Here is a 16,552-nt window from a genome sequence, read left to right as displayed (position 1 = left end):
TAAACATTTTGGGAAATAATCTTCTGGCATTTTTTTTCTATGCTTGTAAGCACACATTGCCACCCCAAGCCCTCTAGTTAGTATCATGCTAGATAGATTATTTTTTAAACTCTTGTTTTTTATTTTTATTTTATTTTATTTGGGCACACTGTGTGGTTTGCAGGATCTTAGACCCCAATCAGAGATCCAACCCGTGCCCCCAGCACTGGAAGCATGGGATACTAACCACTGGATTACCAGGGAATTCCATTGATATATTATTTTGTAACATAATTTTTTGAAGCTTCCCTGATGGCTTAGCAGGTAAAGAATCCACCTGCAAGGCAAGAGCCACAAGAGGCATGGGTTCCATTCTGGGTCAGGAAGGTCTCCTGGAGAGGCAAATGGCAACCCACTCCAGTATCCTTGCCTGGGAAATCCCATGGAGAGAAGAGCCTGGTGGGCTATACAGTCCATGAGGTCACAAAGAGTCGGACGTGACCAAGCATGTGGCACAAAACTAATGTTATAATCATTTTCCTATCACTACATTTATTCATCTGTTGTTTTGTTTGTCATTATAAAAAACTAGAGAAATAGCCAAGGCAGTTATAAGCCCCATTTTACAGATTAGGAAAACAAAGCACAGAAGTGACTATACTAAAATCAAAAACAGCTCAGTTTAGGTCTCCCAACTGTCAAACCGTGCTTTTCTCTCCTGTCAAGTTAAAAGAGCAGAAAAGCACAAATTGAGGGATCTTTGCTATTCCTTTGCAAGAGTTAGAGGTGTTAGAGATACATAGTTACTCTAAGTAATCTTCATCCATTCTTCTTTCATAGATTTTTAGGCTCAGTTCTTTTCTTTATTGAGGTATAGTTGATATACTATATTATTATATAAACTACAGGTATGCAACATAATGATTCACAGTTTTTAAAGGCTATACTCCTTGTATTTGTTGTTGTTTAGTTGCTAAGCCATGTCCAACTCTTTCACAACCCCATGGACTACAGCCTACCACGCTCCTCTGTCCATGGGATTTCCCAGGCAAGAATACCGGAGTGGGTTGCCATTTCCTTCTCCAAGGAATCTTCCCAACCCAGGGAACAAACCCACGTCTCCTCTTTGGCAGGCAGATTCTTTACCACTGGTCCACCTGGGAAGACCACACTCCTTGTATGAAAGAAAGTGAAAGTGAAGTCGCTCAGTCATGTCCAACTTTTTGCGACCCCAAGGACTGTGGCCCACCAGGCTCCTCCATCCTATAATTATTATAAGATATTGACTACAGTCCCTATGTTGTACAAGATATCCTTGTAGCTTACTTATTTTCTACATAATAGTACCTCTTAATCCCCTTCCTTATATTGTCAGTGTCTCTCCCTTCCTCCTTCTCCCTGTTGGTGACCACTAATTTGTTTTCTGTATCTGTGAGTCTGTTTCATTTTTGTTATATTCACTAGTTTGTTGTATTTTTTAGATTCCCATAGATGTAATATCATACAATATTTACCTTTCTCTGTATTTTTTAGATTCCAATAGATGTAATATCATACAATATTTACCTTTCTCTGTCTGGCTTATTTCACTTAGAATAATCTCTAAGTCCATCCATGTTGTTGCAAATGGCAAAATTTCATTATTTTTTATAAATCAGTAGTATTCCATTGTATATACATACATGTCTTCTTTATTCATTTATCTATTGATGGACACTTAGGTTGCTTCCATATCTTGGAATTATAAATAATGTTGCTGCAAAAATTGCGGTGCATGCTTCTTTTCAAGCTAGCTTTTTTCAGGTATATACTCAGAAGTGGAATTGTTGGGTAATATGGTAGTTCCCAGGTTTCGCACATGGGGCTAGTGGTAAAGAACCCACCTGCCAATGCAGGAGATGTAAGAGATGAGATTTCAATCCATGCATCAGGAAAAATCCCCTGGAGGCGGGCACTGCAACCCACTTCAGTATTCTTGCCTGGAGAATTCCATGGTGGGCTACAGTCCATAGGGTCGAAAAGAGTCTGAAACGACTAAAGCGACTTAGCACAACACATGGTAGTTCTATTTTTAGTTTTTTGAGAAACTTCCATACGGTTTTTCACAGTGGCTGCACCAATTTACATTCCCAACAACAATGCTCTAGAGTCCCCTTTTCTGCACATCCTTGCTAACATTTGTTTTTGGTTTTTTTTAAACAGTGTTTATTTATTTGGCTGCATCATGTCTTGTTGCATCACACGGAAACTTTGCTGCATTGTGCAGGATCTTTCCTTCCAGCACATGGTGATCCAGGGATGGAACCCGAATCTCTAACATTGCAGGGTGAATTCTTAACCACTGGACAACCAGGAAGTCCCCCAGCATTTGTTACTTGTAGTCTCTTTGACAATGGCTAATCTGACAGGTGCGAGGTGGTAGCTCATTGTGGTTTTAATTTGCATTTCTCCGATGATTACTGATGTTGAGCATCTTTTCATATGCCTGTTGGCCATCTGTATGTCTTTGAGAAAATGTCTATTCAGATATTCTGCCCACTTTTAATAGGATTGTTTGTGTTTTTGCTAATAAACTGTTTATGCAATTAGATATTAATCCCTTATCTGTCATATCATTAGCAAATATTTTCTCCCATTCAGTAAGTTGTCTTTTCATTTTGTGGGTGGTTTCCTTTGCTGTACAAACCTCATGTGAAGGGCAGACTTATTGGAAAAGACCCTGGTGCTGGGAAACACAGGAGACAAAAGAAGGGGACGACAGAAGACAATGGTTGGATGGCATCACCAACTCAATGGATATGAGTTTGAGCAAGCTCTGGGAGATGGTAAAGGACAGGAAAGCCTGGCGTGCTGCAGTCCATGGTGTCGCAAAGAGTTGGACACAACTGAGTGATTGATCAACAACAAGGTCCCACTTGCTTATTTTTGCTTTTATTTCCTTTGATTTCAGAGATAAATCTAAAAAAATATGGCTATGATTTATGTCAAGGAGTATTCTGCCTATGTTTTCTTCTAGGAGTCTTTTTTTTTAATATACATATTTTGTTTATTCATTTGACTGTTCTGGGTCTTAGTTGCTGCACAGGGAATCTAGTTCCCTGACGTGATCTGATTCATTTCTATATTGCAGTATGATTGATATTTAGCATGAGCTAGCACTGCTATCACATTATGTAATTATCATTTCTTTTGGGGGTGGGAATAATTAACATCAGGCTTCTCTGGTGGCTCAGTGGTAAATAATCTGCCTGCCAATGCAGGAGACTCAGGTTCAATCCCTAGGTCAGGAAGATCCCCTGGAGGAGGAAAGCGCAACCCACTCCAGTATTCTTGCCTGGGAAATCCCATGGACAGAGGAGCCTGGTGGGCTACAGGCCAGGGGGTTGCAAAGAGTCGGACATGGCTTAGCTATTAAAGGATAACAAACAACTTTTTATAATCACTGTGCTGTACCTTCAATCTCCAAGACTCATGTATCTACTGGTTGTAAGCTTCTACTCTTAAGCAATATCTTTCTTACTCCCTGCCCTTGGTAACACCATTTTAGTCTCTGTTTTTATGAGTGCAGCTTTTTAAACTCAACCCACTTCTTTATTTACTTTTCTATTTATAGTTATTTATGTTTATTCTAGCTGTTTCCTATGCCTGGAATTTTCTTCCGCTCTATATCCAAATAGCCACTCCCTCACTTCCTTCAAGTTTTTGCTCAAGTTTAACTTTCTCAGTCCAGACCTACACAGACTCCCAACATAAAACTGCAACCCCCATACCCATCTCAGTGTTATATATTTTCCTTACTCTGCTGTTTTTTTTCTTTCCATCGTATATATCACTTTCTTATATCCTATGAAGTTTACTTATTTATTACACCTATTTTCTAATTTTCTCCCAATAAATAATGAACTCCACAAGAGAGATGTATTTCTATCCTGTTCACTTCTTCATCCCTAGTATAGGGTAGGTATTCAAGAAATATTTGTCTCAAGAGTAAGTGAGTAAAAATGGACAATCATCCTTTTTTACTCTAGTATTTAGAATTATTGTGGTTCATAGATTCTTTCCAAAAAGATTTCAGTTATTTATACTCCCAACTAGTAATCTATGAGTATGCATATTTTTCCAATATTTATTAGCATTGCATGTTATCGGTCTTTTTAACTTTAGACTATGCAGTTATAATTCACTGACTTTATAAGTTATAAGTTTATTAATCACTTATTTTTCTTCTAGGAATTGCATGTTTATATTATGTGGTCACTTATTTTTAACTTTTTTTTAACTTAATGGGCTCTTTTACAAATTAACTTAATCCTTAATCTATCAGATACAGTCTAAATATTTAATTCCATTCTCTCTTGGTCTTTTAAACGCTTGTCTTGAAGCATTTAGACATTTTTCTGTTCAAGGAAATGTAAGAACACATATGTTCCTTTTTATTATCTAGATGAAACAAAAGATGTTTATTTTATAGCCAAACTTTAGTATGTCTTTTTGCAAGAAAGGCTTATTTTCAAGGATCAAGGCTCTTAACCAATTTGCAGTTATATTGAGCAGCAAGGACAGGAAACTGTCAACAGATGACTTTGCACAAAACCTTGCCTTTCAGGAAAAGGAAAAAAAGAAAGATAATTGCTAGGCTAGCTTTAGATCACTTGACTTTACTGATTTTGTATTCAGTGAAAATAAAAGAATTTGTTATGGTTGATTTTTCCTGTTTTTTGATAAAACAGAAAAGCCAACTGGTTCTCAGGATAACCAAGTCATGATTCTATGAGCAAAGGGTAATAATTTTTATAAACTGGTACATTTCATTTGTATAATATTTATAGTCTCAATGTACTTGCATAAATATTACCTGACTTGCTCACCAAAAACAAAACCATTTTACAAAAAGTAAACCCGAAGTTCATACAAGGTAACTCTGGCAACCAGTGTCCCATATTGATTCTATGACAGTCAGATCCCATGGCACCTAAGGAAGGTTTCCTAATCAAGTGAATTATTTAGAATTTCAGTAAGTTAAAATATTAAAGAAAATGATATTAGAACACTTAGTTGAGCAGGTTGGACCGCAAAATAGATGATTTCTCCTTTTTTGTCCTAAGTGGTATCTGGTACCACACTGGTATCTAGTTAATGTCTACTCTTGACCTGGGTCAGTGTGTGTGATTCACAGAATGCAAGTTGACAGTGTCCAAAAAAGAATGCTTCTGGCAAATCTTACTCTATTATTTTACAATCCCTTAAATTTTGAGGACCTTCTTTCTCCATAATACATTTGTCTTGGGTCCATAGGTTGAAGACATTTTTTTTTTTTAAGATGCAAAAGAACAGCAACAACTTTTAGATAGTAATCAGGGCATTTTTATTTTAAAAATATATAAGATCACAAAGTGATGCCTATCTATGTATTCAAAAACTACTGAATCATATTCAAATATATGGCAATCCTATTTTATCTACTTCCATTTTCTTCTTAGAGAAGTCATTTTTTCTTTCTTAGAAAAGCCATAATGAAGTTAAATAAGAGAAAATCTGTTAAGTTCACATTTACAAACATCCCTGGTGAGAAGTCCATATGCACTGAGATCCACAGATTCTCTGAAACACTGGACTTGCTTAGCTCTATAAACTGAGGCTAAGTCCATATCCGCCGACACATTCCATACTCAGCTGGCCCCTGCCATTCTTAATTAATCCCTTTTGTGTTGGATAATTTTAATCTTTCATGCCATCTGTTTCAAACACTTTTTTTATTAAGACCTGGCTGAGTTACCCTCCATTCAAAGTCCATATATTTGTGATTGCAGTGTGTCCGAGTTTGTGTTTCAGATATTGGTTTCATTACTTTCAGTCATAAACTCAGGGGAGGCATCAACTTTCTCCTTATTTCAAATTATTCTGGCCTTGGGCACTTCCTTAGTATTTGGCCTGAGACATGAGAAGGCCTTGTTCAGTCAGGAAAAAAAAAAAAAAAAGCTAGCTGGCAAGACTATGTATTAACCTCAGTTTGAGAAGTAACTCGTATCAGCATCACCTTATGCCAATAAACAGAGGACTTTCAGCAATCTGAGATGGAACTGTTCAGAGAATAAGTGTTTTTCTTCCATTGTAAGTGAAGATGGGACTTTTGGCTTGAAACCACCTGTGGAAATGGCTTGCACTGATTTGTTCCAGAATATCCATTTTTCTTGGAGAAGGAAATGGCAACCCCCTCCAGTATTCTTGCTTCAGAAATCCCATGGGCTGAGGAGTGTGGCAGACTACAGTCCATGGGTTTGCAGAAGAGTCAGACAGGACTTAGTGACTAAACAAAAACATCCATTTTTCTACCAGTAACATCCTGCCAACTAAATAAAAAGAAAGATATGTAGAGGTTTTCTTAAGATGCCAATAGTCACTTGCTATTAAAATAGGCTTCTTCTTGCATAACTTGTTTTTCTATTACTAGAGAAAAATTATTAACCCACATGTTCCTGAATTTCAGCTTTAACTCAGTACAAGTCCAGAGCAACAGAAATCTCTTTGGGAGTGAAACAAAGCAAGAATGTTGAAAACAAAAGCTTATAGCATTGTCGTTTTCCTCAATCTAGGTCACAGTTATCTGCCTAGGATTTTATTTTTAAGACAGAGACCATCATATCTGTTTAGTTTTCTTCCTCTGGATCTGCCCAGGATTTAGAGATATGACGTGATAACATTCAGTTCAGTCGCTCAGTCATGTCCGAATCTTTGTGACCCCATGAACTGCAGCACACCAGGCCCCCCTGTCCATCACCAACTCCCGGAGTCCACCCAAACAAACACGTCCATTGAGTCGGTGATGCCATCCAACCATCTCATCCTCTGTCATCCCCTTCTCCTCCTGCCCTCAATCTTTCCCAGCATCAGGGTCTTTTCAAATAAGTCAGCTCTTCACATCAGGTGGCCAAAGTATTGGAGATTCAGCTTCAGCATCAGTCCTTCCAATGAATATTCAGGACTGATTTCCTTTAAGATGGACCGGTTGGATCTCCTTGCAGTCCAAGGGACCCTCAAGAGTCTTTCCAACACCACAGTTCAAAAGCATCAGTTCTTCAGCGCTCAGCTTTCTTTATAGTCCAACTCTCACCTCCATATATGACGACTGGAAAAACCATTGCCTTGACAGTGATAACATTATTTGAATAATTAACCATAGGGCTTTGCGCGTTCTCAATTTGATAAACAGACTTGTTATATTAGAATAGTGGGGGAAAATCTGACCACACCCCTGGCATGTGAGATCTTAAGTTTCTTGACCAGGAATTGAACCCATGCCACCTGCAGTGGAAGCATGGCATCTTAACCACTGGACAACCAGGGAAATCCCTGGGATTTACACTTCTATCTCTCCTTACAATTCCCTCCCAATATTCCTTATTGATCTTTTCTTTGTTTTTTATTTAATAAGCCCTGTGATTTTCCTCTTCCTCTGACTTTTCATTCTTACCTTATGCAAAACAAATACACAAAATACATAATTCTAATGTCTCTATTTTGGGACTTTTTTCTTGCCAATAATCAGGCCCATTTTTATGGCACTAGCTGATATATTGAGTAGTCTCCCCTGCTCTTAAATCCCACCCACCCCAACTCAAGCATCCATTACATCAGGCTGGCCCCTTATGTTCCACTCAAACATACCTGATGTGAAGACAAAGAATTGAAGAGTATTGCTACATGCAATTCCTGATCCTACCTGAAACTAACTCTACTTTAAACTCTAATCACTTTCCTAGCAGGTTCACCGAGTGCAATTGCCTGTCAGAATTGCCACAGAAATTGGGTACATGTACTTTCACTTTTCCTCTTCATTGAAATGGATTATAGAAATTGCAGCTGACTCCACGTGCTCATCAATAAGTCATTGGTTTTACAACTGAGACTTCTCAGTGGTTTAGGGGTCCTCCTCCCACGTCTTCTCTAAACCCTATTTTAGAAAAGGGGACTATAGGGGAATTCTTGTTCTAACACCCCCTTCCCCCATCTCTTCCGGAAGCTGCCAATGTACTATCTCTAGAAACCTCAGGCAGGTCTGAGAAACCCCTGATCCTACACCCTGCCTAGCTCTCAAAGGGGCTTTTATAGGTCAGATCTTGGCAGAAATTTTCCACTCACTTTTTGGAGTGTTCAGTCTTAAACAAAATCACTAATAAATATCAAATCACCCTCACAATACCTTCACTTTCACAACTGCTCATGTCCTACACTTGAAAGAAATAAGTCAGACTTTCTAGACCCAATTCAGATGCTCCTAAGGGAACATGAGAAGCCAGGATCCTCTTGGTAGATTTTTCCTGACAAGAGTTCAGGAACCAAGGAAACAAGAGCCCCTGGTATTTGAAGATCTCTCCTTGTTGGTAGCAACTGGGTCACAAAAGGAACTCTGAAACGGAGTAGAAAATTCTACAGAGAGACTTTCACCTACATTCGCATTCAGAAGATATGGGAACGAGGTGTTCTATTTAGTTATTAGTTAGAATATAGCTTTTAACTGGAATGCTAGTTTGGCAGCAGTAATAATGAGATTCTAAATAACAGTGACTTTTAAAACATAGACCATTTATGTCTCTTGAATACAAAAGGACAGGTTTGCAATTCAGGCTGGTGAGGTGGCCCCACAATCTTGAGGCTCTTTTTTCTTTAACACTTTTATCTTCAACGAATGGTTTCCATCTGAAGGTCTACAATGGCTGATTCATCTCCCACCATCACACCTGCTTTCCAGCCAGAGGAAGGAATCCAGGGCACAGGAGGGCACCCCTACCGTCTGAGGGCACAGTGAGCCAGGGCACACAGCACCTCCATTCATATTCCACTGGTCAGAACCAAGTTCATGGTCACACCTGTCTGCAAGGAAGGCTGTGAAATAAATTAAAACTTTAACTGGGTAACCAAGTACCCAGTTTCAAAAAAAAGGGAGTGGGGAGAGAATGGATTCTGGAGAATAGCCACTAATTTCTGCCACCACGTGCTTTCCAAGGATAATATAACATCTACAGTCAATAAAGTGGCTCTGATATTAATTTCCAACCGCTTCTCACTAAAAGTTGTGTAAAAAACATAGTCTGGAATTACCCTATTTTCATTGCTATAATTCCAAACATTTTTCTAAATCCTCTTCTGTGGTCCACATGTTTTCTAGCCATATACTTTCACACCAAATACAGATCCTTTTGAGTCTTTTCATCTAACATTTCTCAATGTTCCAAAAGGTAAGATTTTTTTTTTACCAATTTCATTTCTATAGTTATTGGTGATCCTGATTTGATAATAAGAGCCAAATAATATATGAATTTTAAGGAGGCAATTTGGAGGAATGGGAATATTTGTGAAGAGTCAGGTTTCTCTATTTCAAATTTCAGCTCAACTTTTTAAACTAACTATCTGCTCTTTGACAAAATACTTTACCTTTCTGAGCTACGTATTTTTCAGTTTTAAGCAGGGAGCTGGGAATCCCTCTTTGCAAAGCCATTGTAAAGATGAAAGAGTCTGTTACATAACATTGTCTAGCACACAGCAAATGCACAGTAAACAGTCATCCTTTCTGCTTTAATTCTTGATACACTTCACAAAATTCCTGCCACAGCCCTTTATCTGGAAATGGTACCCCCATCCTCTTTGCTCTGTGTCATAAAGAGTTGAAGACAGTCCTGACTTTGGGGTTGACTCAAGCCCCACTTTACAGTGGCATATTGCCTGAAGACTTCTTTCCCAGAGTTCAGAAGTCTTGTGTCCTGTGAAACAAAACCTTATCATATCTCACAGTTCCTTACACAATAGTTACAGGGGAGCTGGGCTTCGCCATTTAATTGTTTCATATCAACTGTCCATGAAGGTGCTAGGCAAGATAAGTTACTTACCAACATCTATCATTTGTAAACCTAAAAAGAATTTCAGGCAGCAGATAAAGATACATCTAGGACTACAACAGTAGAAACTAATGCAACAATGTAAAGCAATTGTATTCCAATTAAAAAAAAAAAAAAACAGAAGACAAAATTAGAAAAATGAAACAAATGGAAAACAAAGAATGGGGCATAAACAGGTCTTCCCAGGTGGCACTAGTGGTCAAGAACCCACTTGCTGAACACGACTGAAGCGACTTAGTGCACACACACACAGAGACACGGGGCATAAGTGAAGCCGGGAGTGAAATCGGTGTCCAAATATTCACACAGGAGCCCACAGATGCCTCCCTCTGCCATAGGACTAAACATTGTATATTTTTTTGCACAGACTTTCCTTAGTTTACAGATGGCCATCTTCTTGCTCTCACCATGTTGTCCTTGCATGGTAGTACAAATTCCCCTTTCTTAGAGAACACCAGTCTTATTAGATTACTAGTCATTCAATCATTGAGCCATCCCTCAAAGACCTCATTTTACTTGATTGTCTCTGTGAAGACCTTGTTTTCAAATAAGTGCACATTCCTTATTTACTGGGGGAGTTAGGACTTCAACCTCTGAATTTTAATGAAATGGGGCAAGCAAACCCTATCATTTATTATGCTGCTGCTATTTAGATGCTAAGTTGTGTCCAGTTCTTTCGTGACCTGGTGGACTGAAGCCCACCAGGCTCCTCTGTCCATGGGATTCTCCAGGCAGGAATACTGGAGTGGGTTGCCATTTCCTACTCCAGGGGATCTTCCCAACCCAGGGATCCAACCTATGTCTCCTGCTTGTCAGGCAGATTCTTCACCACTGGGTACCCTGGGAAGACCCTCAACCTCTGTATTTTAGGGGGACGCAATTCAACCCATAACACATTGCTTCTGATAGAACAAACTCAGAGCTTGTTGTCTAGCTTTGTGTTTTGTTTTGTTATAATTTCACAATATCTTGCTTTGGGATTTCACAGGGTCTTAGGATGAGCATTTAAACATCAGTTACTGCATAGCACACCCCCCATCACACGGGCTAAGGGATCACTAGGATTCTCTGAGAGGCAGCTTGCTGCCCCTTGGATGAATGAAGCTCTGAGTGCATGCCTGTGTGCTAAGTCGCTTCAGTCATGTCTGACTCTTTGCTACCCCACAGACTGTAGCCCATTAGTTTCCTCAATTTATGGGATTCTTCCAGCAAGAATACTAGAGTGGGTTGCCATGCCCTCCTCCAGGGACTCTTCCTGATTCAGGAATCAAACCCTCTTATGTCTCCTGCATTGGCAAGCAGGTTCTTTACCACTAGCGCCACCTGGAAAACTCTAAGCTCTGAAAGCAGCTGGTAATGGAGACTTTCTTAGATTTGTATCTCTTGTCTCCTCCTCTATAACTAACATATAATACTTTCTTCCTTGGTGTTTCACAGCACTCTCTGGAGTTCATCATCACTTCTCTATTCTAGTAGTTTCCCAGCAGAGTTGCTCAGTGCAATAATGTATCAAGATATCTGTAAAGTTGGGGTAAACACCCTTTCACACCATGGAGGGAAATGTCAGTCAAGAATCTGTCTGGAAATCTAGAAGATAGTGAAAGGTCTTTACCTTTTAAATTTTTCTTAGTGAAAATAATAAGACACCACAATCTATTCTTTGTGGCATTAATGCCTCAACATTTCTCCAGAAAAGCAAAGAGTGAAAACCAGAATTTTAGAGCCAAAAGGCTTTAAATGTCATCTCCTCCTTCATTTTCAGGAGAAAGAATAGAGATACAGAAAGATGAAGTCTCTCGGCTCCCAATCCAGTCATCTTTTTATCAGGCTTTCTTATCATTGTTAAACCCAAATTTAACTGCTTCAAGCACCACCTATGGTCAGACTGTGAGAACACAGCACAGGTGCCTTTCGTCTGAATCTCTCAAGACCATGTGTGTTTCTGAATTCAGGAAGTGTTTGGACTTCAGAAAGGCAGTTTAGCTCACACACAATATATTCCATAATATCTTCAGTGGAGTTAGGACAGCACCTTCTAACCAGACACATTAACATTTCCTTAGTGGGCTGTGTGAGTATTCACATTATGTATGCATACTCACATATGCAATTAATAAGAATCATACATAGCTTCATGGCACTTCATGGGCCAGATTTTGCCACCAAAGTAAGTTGTGAAACCTTTTCAGTTTTCGGAGCTTTTAGTGCTCTCTGCGTCTCAGGATTGGGGGTGAGAGTTTGTCAGCTCTCTTTCCCTCAGAAGAGATTCTTGAGCTTGATTGTGTGAAGGAGCTACTGGAGGTGCCCCAGCCTACAACTATTGATTCAGATTCTTCCGGGTATGGCCTGGGAATCAGAATTGTTGATAAACAACCCAGCTGATACTGATGCAAGTGGTGGGGGCTAGGGAGGAAACAAACTTCAAGGAACAGAGTCTGGGCGTGGCAGACAAGTGGGAGCCTCAGCTGGGTTACTTTTATCACATGCCTCTCCCGACACCTCCCTTTGACATCCATTTGACCCTACAGTCAAGTTTCACAGAAATTTTCCATGACATTTTAATGGGAAGTGGGTGTCCAAAGTGTGTGTATATGCAGATATCCAAAGGAACAAGAGAGAAAAACAAATCTGAACGAGGAGGAGACAATCTCTGTTCTCAGAATGTTCAAGCTATAGTCCGGTCACTGGATTACGTCACATGCATTCATTCCTTATTTGAGTGCCCTGCTGTGGATCAGACACCAATTCAGATGCGTGTACAATCACGGAATAATAACTGATGTCATTATTATTATATTATTATTATTAATTCTCTTCCCCCACATCTCTTCTCAATATTGATTTTTCTGAGGGGTGGGCATCAGCCACTGAAGCATATTGCACCCCTCCAGGCTATAGCTCCATCTGCTGGAATATAGGGCAATTAACCAGTGCCCTGCTGGTGTTTAATACAGTTGATCCTCCACATGTATGCTCAGATGGTAAATAATCCGCCTGCAGTGCAGGAGACCTGAGTTCGCTCCCTGGGTTGTGAAGATCCTCCTCTGGAGAAGGGAGTGGCAACCCACTCCAGTATTCTTGCCTGGGAAATGCCATGGACATAACAGTCTGGCAGGCTATAGTCCATGGGGTCGCAAAGAGTTGGACACAACTGAGCAACTTATAGCATATATTTGAAATCATAATCATATGAAATCAAATCTATATGACTGTGTCAGTTGTGCTGATGGAAGTTATTTGTTTGTTCTCTGTAGGTAAATGTATGACAGAATTATCTGTGTAACCCCATCGGAGAGCATTAGACTAATCTATTGATACCCAGTTGAGAAGGCTTTAGTGTAAATAGGTTAACTTCCCTAATATAGCCTGCACTTGCTGGGGATGAAGAATTGACCTTCCTTGCAAATACCTTCCTCTAAGCTTAATCTGCTGAGAAAAGCCCCAGGGTGGCTATTAAGGCCTCTGGGTGTTGACTCTAGGTAAGGAGCTAGGCATGGAGCCCAGGTGACCACAGAAGCCTATTAATGGGCTCTCTGGGTTTGGCAATCCCTCTGGGAAGTCTGAAGTTGTTTTGCTGATCTCTGATTTACCCCCTCAGCCGTCTCCCCTTTCCCCATTAATTTTCCCCACCCTACCCATTTCTCCCTAAATTCCCTTTTCCATTTCACTCATCAAAGCTCACTCTCTCAAGTCTTTTCCTCTGAGGCTCTGTATCTCTCGATTTCACTCTCTCAGCTTCCCAGGGAGCTCAGTGGTAAAGAATCTGCCAGCCTATGCAGGAGACACAGGAGACTTGGCTTGGGTCCCTGGGTTGGGAAGATCCCTTGGAGGAGGAAATGACAACCCACTCCAATATTCTTGTCTGGAAAATTCCATGGACAGATGAGCCTGGCTGGCTACAGTCCATGGGATTGCAAAGAGTCGGACACAACTCATCGCGACTGAGCACAGTCAGCTGACACATAGAGCTCTGGTCTTCTGTGCAGAGCTTTCTATGTGGCTCTCTGATGGGGCGGATCTCTGTAGGAAGGCGTGTGTCTCTGCAGGAGGGAGTGGAGGTGGGCAGGTGACGTTTAGAGACACCAGTGCTCACAGGTAGGAATGTAACTGCTGCTAAATTTTAGACTGAATGGCTTCTGTGGAAATGGAGGATTGAGATGGGGGAGATGAGGAAAGAGGGTAGGGAGGAAGAATGAATGTTTGAGGAGGTTGGAGTGGCCATGACCCACGGATGGGCCCATGAGCTGACTAGCACGGTGCTAGCCCTCCCCGAGACATCAGCTCCAGGAGAGCAGGGACTTCACCTGTGTGCTTTCTGGAGTCTCCTCGGGAGTTGAAGAGGGCCTGACAGGCAGCAAATGCCCGATATTTGTTGAACGAGTGAATGCTATTATTGTGAGACTGCTGTTACCTAAAACTGCCCTACAAGTACTTAAAAGTTTGTCAGTTGTTCAGTGTCTTTTAGTCGACAAATATTTAGGAGTGGCTGGAAATAGTTTGGGGAAGTAGAAATCACCCCATTAAAGTTGGCCTTGAAGGACAGACTCGGAGTTTTGCGGTGGAAGAAAAGGTTGCAGTAATTCTGGTTGCAGGGAGGGGGCATTTTAGGAGCCAGACTCGACGGGACTCTTCACAAGTTCTGCATCCGTCATCACAGCTCAGCTCCTTTCTAACTAGGCAAACTAGGGCAAGAGTCTCTTGTCGAATCGCTAAATTCTTCTCCTTGGCTGACTTATAAATGATCATTGTTGAGGCATTCAGACCTGAGGGCTTCTTTTTTTTCCTCCTCCATGCCAGTGACCCTAAACAGCATGTATATGCAGATAATCCTTTTTTTTTTTTTATCTCTCATCCACATTTGGGTACCCAACTATCTAACTGACCTCTTGATTTGGCTGTGTGCTCACCTTTTTTTTTTTTTAACAATCAAACTGGAACTCTTGATTTCATGTCCCATTTCTTTTTCTCAAAACCTGTTTCTACTCCAATCATCCTAGCTCAGTTCCTGGCCCTGCCATTCACCCAGAGGCTTAAGCTGGAAACCTCTTTTTAAAGATATTTTTTTATATGGGCTATTATTAAACTCTTTATTGTTAAAATATGGCTTCATTTCGTGTTTTGGTTTTATGGCCACAAGATACGTGGGATCTTAGGTCTCCAAGCAGGGATTGAACTCCTGGCCCCACTCCTGCATTGGAAGGCAAAGTCCTAACCACCAGACCATGAAGGAAGTCCCTAGAAAGCTCTTCAAAAATCCTCCTTTTTCCTCACTTTCCTCCACATCCATTAGCAAGTCACAAAGGCTCTGTCTGGAAAACAGCCCCTTCATCTCTTCACTGGTGTGCATTCCACCTGCTCCTGGAGCCCAACCCCGTCACCTCCTGCCCTGACTCTCAGTAGCTGCCCAACTGGTCTTCCAGGTTTACCTCTTGCACCCTTATCAGCCTTACATCACACTAATTGAAATTAAAATTTGAAATTTAATTTCAATTTGAAATTTTAATTCAGATTTCTCTTTGCACTGTTCTCATTCTATCCAGTGTTCCCATTGCATGGAATAAGCTCCAAATTCCTTGCCATTGTGCAGAGCATTTTCCATCTGCGGCCTCTTTCCACCTCACTCCCCTCAACTCCACTCCCTCTCCAGTTCCTGCTTGTTCAAAGCCTCTGCACTCAACTTTCCATCCTTTCTTGGTTGACTTCTTTCTCACCCTTAACCTCTCAGCTTAAATGTCACCTAGTTAGAGATGCCTTTTTTTTTCTTTTAAGGAAATTTTTCTTTTTTTAACTCCTTAGGTCTTTTTTAAACTTTATTGGAGTCGTTAATTAACAATGTTCTGTTACTTTCAGGTGTGAGTACATGCTAAGTCGCCTCAGTTGTGTCCGACTCTTTTCAACCCTTGGAATGTAGCCTGCCAGGCTCCTCTGTCCATGGGATTCTCCAGGCAAGAATACTGGAGTGGGTAGCCATTTCCTCCTCCAGGAGATCTTCCTAACTCAGGGATTAAACCCATATCTCCTGCATCTTCTTCATTACCGGTGGATTCTTGACCCACTGAGACATCTGGGAAACCCTAGTTTCAGGGGTACAGCAAACTGATTCAGTTATACGTGTACCTATTCTTTTCCAAATTCCTTTCATGTTTAGGTTGTTACATAATATTGAGCAGAGTTCTCTGTGCTATGCAGTAGGTCCTTGTTGGTTATCCATTTTAAATATATGCCTTTTAAAATCAACCCAAAGTAGTCCAACCCACCTATTACTTTCTCACACAAGACTCTACTGTTTACTTCTCAGGACTCTTCACAGTGTATAATTATTTTATTTGCTGACTTGGTTATCCCCAATTAGGATGTAAGTTACATAAGATCAAGGACCCTGTCTTACACAATGGAGGCTTTCAACCTCTTAGAAAAGTATCTGGTACAGTCTTGGCACTCAGTAAACATTTCCTGAATAGATGGATGAGATTCTGGGGGCCTCATTTTCTTTTCAAGTTTATTTATTTTTAATTTAAGGATAATTGCTTTATAGTATTGTATTTGTTTCTGCCATACTTCAACATGAATCAGCCGTAGGTATATGTATGTCCCCTCTCTTGAACCTCCTTCCCAGCTCCCTCCCCACCCCACCCCTCTAGGTGGTTACAGAGCCCTAGTTTGAGTTCCCTGAGTCATAC

Source organism: Odocoileus virginianus, chromosome 34 (assembly GCF_023699985.2).
Source record: "Odocoileus virginianus isolate 20LAN1187 ecotype Illinois chromosome 34, Ovbor_1.2, whole genome shotgun sequence".
NCBI lineage: Eukaryota > Metazoa > Chordata > Mammalia > Artiodactyla > Cervidae > Odocoileus > Odocoileus virginianus.
Note: the sequence above shows the minus strand (reverse complement) of the source record.